The sequence below is a fragment of the Phaenicophaeus curvirostris genome, chromosome Z, assembly GCF_032191515.1.
Source record: "Phaenicophaeus curvirostris isolate KB17595 chromosome Z, BPBGC_Pcur_1.0, whole genome shotgun sequence".
NCBI classification, from domain to species: Eukaryota; Metazoa; Chordata; class Aves; order Cuculiformes; family Cuculidae; genus Phaenicophaeus; species Phaenicophaeus curvirostris.
In genome coordinates, this window is record NC_091431.1 from 22,823,878 (window position 1) to 22,836,701 (window position 12,824).

Consider the following 12,824-nt stretch of genomic DNA (forward strand, 5'->3'; position numbering starts at 1 on the left):
ATGGTTGACAGTGCTGTTGATAATAAGGAATCTGAGAAAATAATGGGAGAAGAGAACTCAGGTAAGGTAGCTGTCAAGATGCATTTCTTCATAGAATGAGTAAAAGTTGTTAAAACTCAAAATCTGGAAGTGCTAAATAGATATTGCTTGTGCCTTTACAGAAGGGTGATGCCCTTGGTTCACAGGAAGGTAAGTGTACACTTAATATGATTTTGATTCTCATCAAAGCGGCTCTCCTTTTTCATGGAACTTGCTGTTAGGACTACAGTGTATTCTGCGTAGGCATTGCCACTATCAACATCACCTCTTCTAGAAGCTAAGAATGTATCTCCAGACTAGGATGAGCTGTGTTGCCAAGGGTGAATGGAGGCAGAAGGGGAATGCATCTGGACAGGTCTATGAATGCAGTCATTTTTTTCTTAGTACAAGTCATTGAGGCAATAGTTAACTCACAGAGGACTGATTGCATCTCACAAGTACAGTCATCTAATATGATACTTTATCTGAAAAATCTCATGTGATCCTTGATCCATAGATGTAAGCAGTAATGAGACAGGGGAAAGAGGGTTAACATAAGCGTTAGATTTGGTGAAGCATATAATTCAGTATTGCAGGCAGTTCTGCTTCCAAAACTGTTGAAAAGCTGAAGGCAGTAGCTGAGAAATGCTGAAAAAATGGCAAGGACTCAAAAATGTGTCCTAAGAGTTGAGAGAAACATGATCAGTTTGTCTTACCAAAAAAAAGTGAGGAAACATGATTACATAGGTAAATTCCGGATTTCTGTAACCTGTTGGGGAAAAGTTGTATGGAAACTGCTCACTGAAATCAGAAAACTTGAGTGTAACATTAAAGCATAAGTCTGGAAAAGATAAATCAGTTGACCAGACACAGTGTTTGCTAAAAACGTAGTGGGCTGGAGAATAGAGAGCAGTTATGGCACTCAGTACAGGGTTTACCAGGTGAAAAATAGAATTTCTATTTAGTTGTGCAGGCTTTGACTCAAAGTTTCAGAAAAATACCCAAAAAACTTCTAAGCATTGTATAATCACTAAGTCACTGTAACTCTGTACAAAATGATGAAATGTATTTTATGGAAATGGTGAAACCAGATACTATCTACCAGTAGTGGTTCTCTGAGATTTATTTACTGCTTGGACTTTTAGGGTCTCCAAGTTTTGTATATGAAGTTTGAATTATTACACCGGTACTACCTCAGTTCAGCAGGACAGAGCTGGTCTCTGTGCTGCCAGCACACTGGCTAGCAGTAAAGTCTAGCAAGAGAATACGGGCTGCAAGTAGCGTGAAGCAGAAAAGTTATTCTACACACACCCTGATTAGTGAAGCCAAATGCTTTCTTGAAAAAGAGTCCTCTCCTGTGTGCCTAGCACATGAGGATCAAGGGAGAAAAGCCCAGCTTTAACACCTAAATGATTTTAACCCTAGTCATCATAAGCAGTGCAACAAACTTTGGTGGGGCAGTTTGTAGGATTATACTTATCCTCTCAGTTTTAAGAGAATCATAGAATCATAGAATAACCAGGTTGGAAGAGACCCACCGGATCATCGAGTCCAACCATTCCTATCAAACACTAAACCATGTCCCTCAGCACCTCATCCACCCGTGCCTTAAACACCTCCAGGGAAGGTGACTCAACCACCTCCCTGGGTAGCCTGTTCCAGTGCCCAATGACCCTTTCTGTGAAGAATTTTTTCCTAATGTCCAGCCTAAAGCTCCCCTGGTGGAGCTTGAGGCCATTCTGTCTTGTCCTGTCCCCCGTCACTTGGGAGAAGAGGCCAGCACCCTCCTCTCTACAACCTCCTTTCAGGTAGTTGTAGAGAGCAATGAGGTCTCCCCTCAGCCTCCTCTTCTCCAGGCTAAACAACCCCAGCTCTCTCAGCCGCTCCTCATAAGACCTGCAAGAGCTCTGGCTTCAACTAAGAACACTAACTTGCCACATCCTGAAAATGTTACATAGATCTGCTGAATATCTGCCTCTATTAGAAGTTACCGCCTAACTTTACAAAACTCCTTTCACTAGGACTGGACTACAAGACTTCCACAGCTTGAGTAGCCCTGGAACTAGCTGTCACCCATGGTAAGAGTGGTCGTGACATTGGAGCAGGAGAGCAGGTAATGGGACTTAATTCCAGGCAATTTAGTGTATGCACAAGCAGTTAGAGTTGTGTTGGACCACAGCCTTTCCTTAAAAGCTACTCTGTAAAGTGGAAGAACTAAGCAGCTAAACACTATGCACTCTCTTAATCACCAGAAGTGTAAAAAACTAACGCAGACCTCCCTAGTTACAGTACAAGTGCATTTCTCTTATCCAGTGGTCTTACTGGATAGACCTACAATTAAGCTTTTTTTCAGTAGTGGTCATTTTCTAATCTTTCAGGTCCTCTGGTTAGCCTGGTTTTACTTCTTAGACATCAAATGCTGTATTGTTTCGGTTGTCACACATGGAGAAAAGGCTGAACAGACTTTATGAGCTTTATGTCTATTAAGCCTTTGCAGTGGATTCTTATGGATGCTTAAGGCAGAATCATATTTGGGAATCAGACCCTGCTGTGACTCAGTTGTGCACAGAAATACCGAAATGTTCAGATTGGTTATATGCGAAAGTGTATTCACTCTGCATGTTACTGGTGTCTCTTTCTAGGCTTGGGTGGTTTTAAAGTACCATGTGGCAAAAACAGGTGCAGAAATGGAAAGAGAAAATGGAAACAAATGGTTTATTTCTCTGTTTTTTCAATGCAGTTCCCTATATATCAGTGCAGTGGTTAATGTTTGGCTATGCCATTGATGAAACTGAGGAATGTATGCCCTCAACAGTCCCCCTCACACACAAACTGCAAGGATAAAGGCTCTGGAACAGAGAGAAGTGGAAGGGTAAAAGTGAAAAAAACTGATGGGTTGACATAAAGACAGTTTAAGAGGTAAAGCAAAAACTGTGCATGCAAGCAAGCAAAGCAAAACAAGGAATTCATCCACTACTTCTCATCATCAGGCAGGTGTTCAGCCGTATCCAGCAAAGCGGGGCTCTGTCTTGCATAACAGTTATTTGGGAAGATACATGTCATCATTCTGAACATGTCCCACTTCCTTCTTCTTCTCTCAGTTTTATATGCTGAGCATGACACTGTATTGTATGGAATATCCCTTTTATCAGCTGGGGTCAGCTGTCCAAGCTGTGTCCTCTTCTAACTTCTTGTGCACTCCCAGCCTGCTCACTGGTAGGGTGTGTGAGAAGCAGAAAAGGCCTTGATTCTGTGTAAGCACTGTTTAACAGTAACTAAAACATCCCTGTATTATCAACAATTTCCAGCACAAATCTGAACATGGCCCATACTAGCTGCAATGAAGAAAATTATCCCAACCAAAACCACCACAGATGCCAAACCGTGAATGATTTTAGCATCCACCAGCAAAATCTTAGACTTCTGTATCTTTCTTGGTGTTATTTTGCTTCTCTGTGGTGACACATGCAATATCCTTTAGTTACCTCTTTTGGTATTGGTATTTCAGTACTTTCTGGTTTGTTGATTTCTTTTCCTTATGGTGACTTTTAGGCACAAGCAATAACCCATGATTTTTCATCCACTTGCCTTTATCTGTTTAATTTTGCTGCAGAAAACGACTTTGAGGTTCAAACTGGTGCTCTTGGCCTTGAGTGTTCACCATCTTTTTTTTCTTCTGTTGATCACGACAGAATACATGGACAGTAATGATGCAGTAGAGCCCACCTGAGTGTACATACTTGTGATTTCAGTACATCACGCCCTGGACATACCGTTGCAACAAATAGAGTTAACAGAGAAAATTGTTAACAAAGTTATTCCAGAGAAGTATCCTGATGAGGGTACAATTTATTACTTCCAAGTGAAAAGTTTGTAGAAGGTGGTCCTAAGGTACAGAACTTTGAAAGAGGACAGTCTATACAGACTTCAATTCTGCATTGCCACTTGCTTCTAGATGCTCTCTTGCACAAAAAAGCAATGAACTTTAACCAAGAAGGTCTATAAATTTTCAAGAAAACTTCAGTCATTTCTACTGGACAGCTGGCATCTAAACTCAAGCTGTACCTGCTTGGACAACCAAACGTTAAGACTCTTGGATCTTTTCCTTGGTTACATAAAGTATTTTAAATGACCAAAATCTAGCCCTTAATTTGTGTGCTAAAATTCCTGACTGGAAGTATCTCTATTCTTTCACAGCAAAAATCAAAACATATCTGATCTTCTTTGTTGAAATAATTCAAAAAGCTGAACAAATTTCAAAGGAATCATCAATTTATTATATCTCAATACTCATTAGAATTTGACACATGCTCTGCTTTCCAGGTGCAGCTGCTAGGTAAGCAGGTCGTGGCTGTGAAATTGTAAAAAGTTTGGTTACACAAAACTGTTTATTTTTTAATAAAGAGTTCAATGAAGGATTAAAACTACAGGGTATGTTTATGACAACAATGAGATGATGCAGGGATAGCACTTTCACTGAGGAATAAATGTCAGCTCTACTCACATATTACTTATCTGGGAATTTAAAACTAATGGATTAAGGCAGGCAATCGTCTTTCAGGATGGAGTTTCTCAACAGCCTGGAGTTCATTTATCAGCTTGCAGTCATCAGCTCTAATAATCTGACAGAAAAAGAGTAACTGCTGATTGAACATGATGAATCAGCTCACCAAGTTGGAGGAGACAGGAAGGCAAGAAGAAGAAAGAAGAGTAATACAAAGTGGACTTAGTGCCACCAGCAAACTGCTACGGTGAACTCAGATAGAATTTCTCAGTAGGCTTATGATGGCAGCACTGAGCTACACATGTATGAAGCCTTACCTCCCCCTTCCTAAGTGTATCTAAGTGAAGCTTGTTAATGTTTTAGGACATATGTGATCTGCTTTGCAGGAAGGCTTTTGTCTGTCTGTATTCTTGGCCTCCATCAAATGCTGCTAAGTGAAGTCATTGGCCAGTAACCAAGACACAGTATTTCATGACTGCTGATGTGAAGGAAGCACACTCTTTGTGATGTTTACAGTTGTACCACATTCTCATCAGTCTTCAAAAGTGACTGCAGCGCAGGTGACTCAGTACATCTCTGAAAAATACTCTACTCACGTACACCTCATTCATTAAAAAGTGGCATGTGAAGGCATACATTGTGAACAATGAGTCATATCTGTAAGAAACACAAAACAAAGCTGTACCAAATAACCTAGTATAGGATTGGGTAAACTGTTTTGTCTCATGAAGGTATTTGATTGTGATGCAGAGTGATGCTGGACTAAGTGGCAGGAAGACCGTTGCTGATACCTATAGAGGCTGGTGAGTTCATGGTGGAGGTCATTCTCTGGAAAAGATCCCTCCAAAGTTGATGATACACAGATCACTGGATTGCAAAACTAATCCGGCTAAGAGCAGCCATGAAAGTAGTACACCAGAACAGAAATTGTGACTCATGTGCGGTCACCCATTCAGAATACATACTACCATCATAGCCCCACTCCAGAACCTCATTTCTGATACTAGAATGGGGCTCCAGGAAGTCCCTCTTGTGGATGTGCTATTAAGGAGCCCTATAAAGGAAGCCAAAGACACGGGCCAGGATTGACCTGAAAGAGTGAGTGTGTCCTCTGCAGTATTCTTTCTCCAAATCTGTTGCCATCCCTATCTTTGCTTTTACTTCCAGCAACTCTAGCGATCCTCTCCACTTGCATGTGAATGCTGGACTGCACTGCACATTACAGGCAGTTATGTTAGCAGTGTCTAGACATTGTTGTGCAATCTGCTGTACTATATGGTCATAATAGCTGTAACTTAAACCATTTTAAGTTTCAAATTACCTTAAAGTTACTGTGAGTTCTCTGCTGTGTGCTCACACAGGTATGACTAAAAGAAAAATTCAATAGTTTTATTTAAGAGTTAAAAACAAGAATAACATTCATCAGTCTTATATGCTGAGAAGAAATGCACTTCCTTTCCTGTGCATTAATTTTTGGGACTACTAAGTCTAAGAAGTCAAAAGTGGTGTTTTATTGACCTGTAGACATTTTACCTTTAAATGGAAACCCAATGTGAATGTTAAACAATCGAGGTTTGTCTAGGCAGTTTGCAGTACTAATTTATACACATACTTACTCTATAATGGCTTTAACCCAGTATAACAAGTTACTGCAGTAAAATGTAGCAGTGATATGGTTGATGTTTTGCTGCAGAGGTCCGTTCAAAAACTTTTATTTTCTCTATGAACCAGAAGAGAGCCCCACTGGATGTGGTTAGGATCTACGACATATTATCCAGACATCCCAGTTAGGAACGAGGCCCCTTGCTTTAAATGTTGTGTGTGTGTCTGATACCTGATTAAACTAGAAGTTTGGAGTCAGGCATAGGAAGAGAAGATTGGGAATAAGTCAAATGCAAATAGTGATAGGTAGCAAATTGTTGATAATTTTCTTTTTTTTCTGAGGGGACAGAAGACAAACTTCTGATTTCTTGTTATGCACATTTGGAGTGACATTTTTGAACACATACATTAATGTCTTAATTCTTGAGTTAACTGGGAATGTTGTTATGAGCTTTATTGCACTTCATTGCACTCTGCAGATATTACCATTTTTATTGCACCATTTTTTAGCAATACATTATTTTTTAATTAAGGTATATGGGGGTTTTTTCAGACATAATGCTATTACACATTTAATAGACTACAGAATAAATGTAACTTTTATATGCATTGGTAAACTAAAAAATTAGTGTTACTCACTTTATTTTGATGCTGGCTTTGTTGCCTGTTTGCTTTATTGCTTTGTTTGCTTTATTGTGTTGCAGGCTTTGTCTGGAACCGAACTCACAATACCTCCAAAACAGCCAAGAGTGGATGAATTCCAGTAGTTCCCAGACTCTCCGTGAATACCTGAGCCAGATTCTAGGCAAGGCGAGATTGATTTTGTTAACAGCAAAATAAGGAGATGTCAGATATCAGTAATGAAGGTAAGGTGGGAGGAGAGACGAGGATTGGACAGCAGAAAAGCAAATGTTGTGTGAAGTCAAAGAAGGCTGAATTAAATATTAACAGAAGGAAAAGATTATCAGGTGGAAATGCAGAAGTGTTTTCAGCCCATTAGTATCTGCGTGCCACAGTAAGACTTGGCCAGCCCAGCCTCCACTGAGGCTGACAATTGACCTGACTGTGCTATGGATATTGTTTCCATGCTAACCACTTTTTCATACTGAAAGGGCAACATGGATAGGGAACTGCAGACTAACTAGCTGTATATTATCACAAATACCATATAGGCTGTATTTAGTGTGTTGTAGATTTGTCAGCTTGTTGGTTAATGAAAAGCACACTTAGAAAGATCTCAAAATTAGCTAAGACGAAGAGAGTCATAAGTAGGGCAGTTTCTAACAAAAATCAATTCTTTGTTCCTAGTAAATATATAGACAGAACTAAGCTATTGAACTACTACTTCTGGAAATCTGTAGAGAGCAGACACAATGAGGAAGACTAGTAACAGCCACAGAATACTTGCATTGCTTAGTGACATTCAAGCAAAACATATTTTCTTCCAAATACACCATGCTGGAAGAAAATGAAGAGTATACTAGTCTATACCTCAGGAGAACTGTATTTTTGAAAAGTCCTGACTGATAAAAGCAAATACATTTCAGGAGAACCTCTCAGTGCTATGCTTTGCTGTGCAGTGCTGTGGTGAAAAGAAGCTAATGTGATGATTGGATGTCTGTCTTTCTTTGAATGAAGTGAAATTACAAGGAATACTTCCTGGGTTAATTTCTCTACTTCTGAAAACTGTCTTTTGAAAAGTATTTGGAAATATTACATGAAGTTCCAGGGAGTGCATGGAAATAACTCACTGTGGAGGAAAAAGAATGGCTGAGTGCTTTAGTAACAAGTAAAGCTTTTTCTCATCTTGTCCTAGATAATCTTTCCTCTGCCTCAGCAAAAAAACAAAACACACCAGAAGTATTTGTAGATCTCAGAGTCTCCAGTCTCAAGGGCATGAAATCCTTGCATCTAGCTGAGGCTGAAGGATGCAGAATGGCAGTATCTGAGGATGATTAGAAAGTACCTCTTTTGCTTTGAAGGCATGTCGCTTAGGTCTAATATTTGACCAGGCTGAGCATTCTCTGAGGAAAACAGACAATCTTCTAACATAAAAGACAGATAGCAAAAACATATCTCCTAGCTTTCTTAATACAGAAGACATTCTGTCATTCCCAGATAGTTCCCTTGATTTGGTGCACTCAGAAGTGTTGCATTTCAAAAATACATTATCATATCCTTGGAAGTGTTGAAGGCAGTAAGAAGGGACAAAAGATATGTGTATATTTTCGAGAGGATTTCCTTGTTAAATGTTACCTCACAACTTTAAAAATCCTGTAAATAGTGCTGGCTATCAATTCTAATCAACTATGCACCAAAGTACTCCATGATGTCTTAATTTTCGTTTAGTCAGCACTCATTGAATCATAGAGTGGTTTGAATTGGAAGGGATCTTGAAGATCATCTAATTTCAACCTCCCTGCATGGGCAGGGGCACCTCTCACTAGGTCAGGCTGCCCAAGGCCCCATCCAACATGACCTTGAACACTTCCAGGGATGAGGCAGCCACAGCTTCCCTGGGCAACCTGTGCCAGTGCCTCACCAGGCTCACTGTGAAGCATTTCCTCTTAACCTCTAGTCTAAATCTGCCCTTCCCCAATTTAAAGACTTTCCACCTTGTTCTATCACTACATGCCCTTGTAAAATATCCCTCTCCAACTTTCTTGTAGGCTTCCTTCAGATACTGGAAGGCCACTATAACGTTTCCTTGGAGCCTTCTCCAGGACGAACAATGCCAACTCTCTCAGCCTGTCCTCATAGCAGTGGTGCTCCAGACCTCTGATCATCTTTGTAGCCCTTCTTTGGACCCATTCTAACAGTTACATATCCTTATGTTGAGGATTCCAGAACTGGACACAATATCCCAGGCGGGGTCACACAACAGTGGAGTAAAGGGGCAGAATCACCTCCCTTGCCATGCTGGCTAAGCTTCTGTTAATAAAGACTAGGATAAGGTTGGCCATCAGGGCTGTGAACTCACATTGCCTTCATGAGCTTCTCATCAATCAGCACCCCCAAGTCCTTCTCCGCAGGGCTGCTCTCAGTCGTGTCATCCCCATCCTGTATTGAAACCGCTGATAACCCTGGCTCAGGTGCAGGACCTTGTGTATGCCCTTGCTTAACCTCATGAGATTCATATCTTCATGTTTCTATGACTTTTGTATCGAGTTCAAGCACAAATCACTGTAGTGGAGCATGTGATCCTGTTGCACAAAATATTACTTGAAACAAGACTTAGCTGCTATACATAATAAATGGCCCCATAAGTATGAGAATGTGTAACCTCTTCACCATCTGAAACATACTCATTATCCTCTCAGTATTTGAGCTTCTTTCCTTACTTTGCCATTCCTCCAACATTTTCTCTACAGCAGCTTACAATATGAATCACAGAATCATAGAATCATAGAATAACCAGGTTGGAAGGGACTCACCGGATCATTGAGTCCAACCAATCCTATCAAACACTAAACCATGCCCCTCAGCACCTTGTCCGCCAGTGCCTTAAACACCTCCAGGGAAGGTGAATCAACCACCTCCCTGGGCAGCCTGTTCCAGTGCCCAATGACCCTTTCTGTGAAGAATTTTTTCCTAATGTCCAGCCTAAAGCTCCCCTGGTGGAGCTTGAGGCCATTCCCTCTTGTCCTGTCCCCCGTCACTTGGGAGAATAGGCCAGCACCCTCCTCTCTACAACCTCCTTTCAGGTAGTTGTAGAGAGCAATGAGGTCTCCCCTCAGCCTTCTCTTCTCCAGGCTAAACAACCCCAGCTCTCTCAGCCGCTCCTCGTAAGGCCTGTTCTCCAGCCCCCTCACCAGCTTCGTTGCTCTTCTCTGGACTCACTCCAGAGCCTCAACACCCTTCTTATGGTGAGGGGCCCAGAACTGAACACAGTACGCGAGGAGCGGTCTCACCAGTGCCGAGTACAGAGGGAGAATAACCTCCCTGGACCTGCTGGTCACACCGTTTCTGATCCAAGCCAAGATGCCATTGGCCTTCTTGGCCACCTGGGCACACTGCTGGCTCGTGTTCAGTCGGCTGTCAACCAACACCTCCAGGTCCCTCTCCTCCAGGCAGCTTTCTAGACAGACTTCTCCTAGTCTGTAGCACCGCATAGGGTTGTTGTGCCCCAAGTGCAGGACCCGGCATTTGGCCTTGTTAAACCTCATGCCATTGGTCTCAGCCCAGCGGTCCAGCCTGTTCAGATCCCTTTGCAGAGCCTCCCGACCCTCCAGCAGATCAACACTTACACCCAGCTTAGTGTCGTCTGCAAGCTTGCTAAGGGCGCTCTCGATGCCTTCATCCAGGTCATTGATAAAGACATTGAACAGGGCTGGACCCAGCACTGAGCCCTGGGGAACCCCACTTGTCACTGGCCTCCAGCTGGATTTCACACCATTTCCCACCACTCTCTGGGCCCGGCCATCCAACCAGTTTTCCACCCAGGAGAGTGTGCGCCTGTCCAGGCCAGAGGCTGACAGTTTCCTAAGCAGAATGCTGTGAGAAACTGTGTCAAATGCTTTACTGAAGTCCAGGAAGATACATCCACAGCCTTTCCCTCATCCAGCAGCCAAGTCACTTTGTCATAGAAGGCGATCAGGTTAGTTTGGCAAGACCTGCCTTTTGTGAACCCATGTTGACTGGGCCTGATCACCCGGTTCTCTTGCATGTGCTTCATGATAGCACTCAAGATCACCTGCTCCATGACTTTCCCTGGCACTGAGGTCAGACTGACAAGCCTGTAGTTTCCTGGGTCCTCCCTGTGACCCTTCTTGTAGATGGGCACAACATCAGCCAGCCTCCAGTCCAGTGGAACTTCCCCAGTCTTCCAGGACTGTTGGAAGATGATGGAAAGGGGTTTGGCCAGCACATCCGCCAGCTCCTTCAATACCCTTGGATGAATCCCATCCAGCCCCATAGACTTGTGGGTGTCCAGTCGGGCTAGCAAGGCTCTGACCACCTCCTCTTGCATCACGGGAGCCTCATTTTGCTCCTCTAGCTCCTGGGTTTGTATGCAGATGGAACAACTTTCTTTACTATTGAAGACTGAGGCAAAGAAGGCATTAAGTACCTCAGCCTTTTCCTCATCCCCTGTCACTGTTGTTCCTTCTGCGTCCAATAGGGATTGTATGGTCTCCCTAGTCCTCCTTTTATTATTTATATATTTACAGAAGGATTTTTTGTTATCTTTCACAGACTTGGCCCATCTGATTTCTAGTTGAGCCTTAGCCCTTCTGATTTTTTCTCTACACAATCTCACTTCCTTCCTGTAGTCCACCCAAGAGGCCTGACCCCTCTTCCAGAGCTCATAAACATTTCTCTTCTTCTTGCTGTCACTCAAGATCTCTCTGTTCAACCAAGCTGGTTTTCTCCCCTGCCGGCTTTTTTTCCGGAACATGGGGATGGCTTTCTCCTGAGCTGCTAGGATTTCCCTTTGGAAGAGCTCCCAGCCCTCATGGGCTCCCTTGCCCTTAAGTACTGTCTCCCATGAGACTTTGCCAACCAGCCTTCTGAAGAGTTCAAAGTCTGTCCTCTGGAAATTTAATGCTACTGTCCTGCTAACCACCCTCTTCACTTCACCTAGAACTGAAAACCCTATCATGATCACTTTGTCCTAGGTGTCCACCTACTGCCACACCCCCCACAAGCTCTTCTCTGTTCACAAACAGCAGGTCCAGGAGGGCACCCTCCCTTGTTGGTTCATTCACCAGCTGTGCAAGGAAGTTGTCTTCCACGCACTCCAGGAACCTCCTAGACTGCTTCCTTTCTGCTCTATTGTACTTCCAGCAGATATAAGGAAGACTGAAGTCTCCCACAAGAACGAGAGGCATCAATCTAGAGATTAACCACAGCTGTTTGTAGAAGAGCTCATCAGCTGCTTCTCCTTGGCTGGGTGATCTGTAACAGACTCCCATCACATGTATTTTAAATGTGCTTTTGCAGATAATTAAACAACATAATACCAAACAGAAGAAATCCCAAATAGAAGAAAATATTTCAGGTCTTTGATGAAATGAAGAGGAGCTTCAGTATAGATACTTGTGGCAAAGCATTTGACAGAGCTGTGACACCTAGGTTTTATTGTCTTTCTTCCGGGGATAATACTGATTATCCCTCTGATGTGTCTAAATGGTAATATAAGTTGGAGTAGAGTTAAGACTTGCTTATTTTTTTTTTCATTTTAATTAAGGAAGCTGAACTTGAAGAAGCCAATCTATCAAAACCCAGCATACTATGGACACTTCAGGAGAGAAGAATTCACTTGGGAAATGCCCCAAAAGCTTGTGTATTAAGATTTACAGAATGTTTCATGCAACTGATAGGTGTTATAATAATCAGGTAAAATCTCAAGCTGTTCCAGAAAAATCTTTATATTATATTTTTAACATTATATTCTGGGGTTAATACTTTTACTAAAAATCATTTGTTTTTAATTTCTAGCTTTCATAATTCCTTACACTTCCTATACATGCTGCTCTATCTTAACACACTCTTCAGCTTTGTGGTTGGTAATGTGTGAAAAATTTAGGCCATTGCCTGTGCTCACGTACTACATGCACAGATGGTTGTGGAAGTTAAGTCATTCCTTTTCTGCCAGGAAAGCCCACTGGTACTTACCAAGTTAAATTTATACTGAAGGTGAGGCAACTTCTGACAGCTCCCTGTGAGAGGAAAGCAGTGATAACAAAAACTGACATAATTC

The 12,824-nt window shown here is 42.2% G+C and overlaps 1 pseudogene; it reads left to right on the forward strand.

The window, feature by feature from the left end:
• Positions 1-5,406, forward strand: LOC138733684 (S-adenosylmethionine synthase-like; annotated as a pseudogene).
• Positions 5,407-12,824: the final 7,418 nt, after the last annotated feature.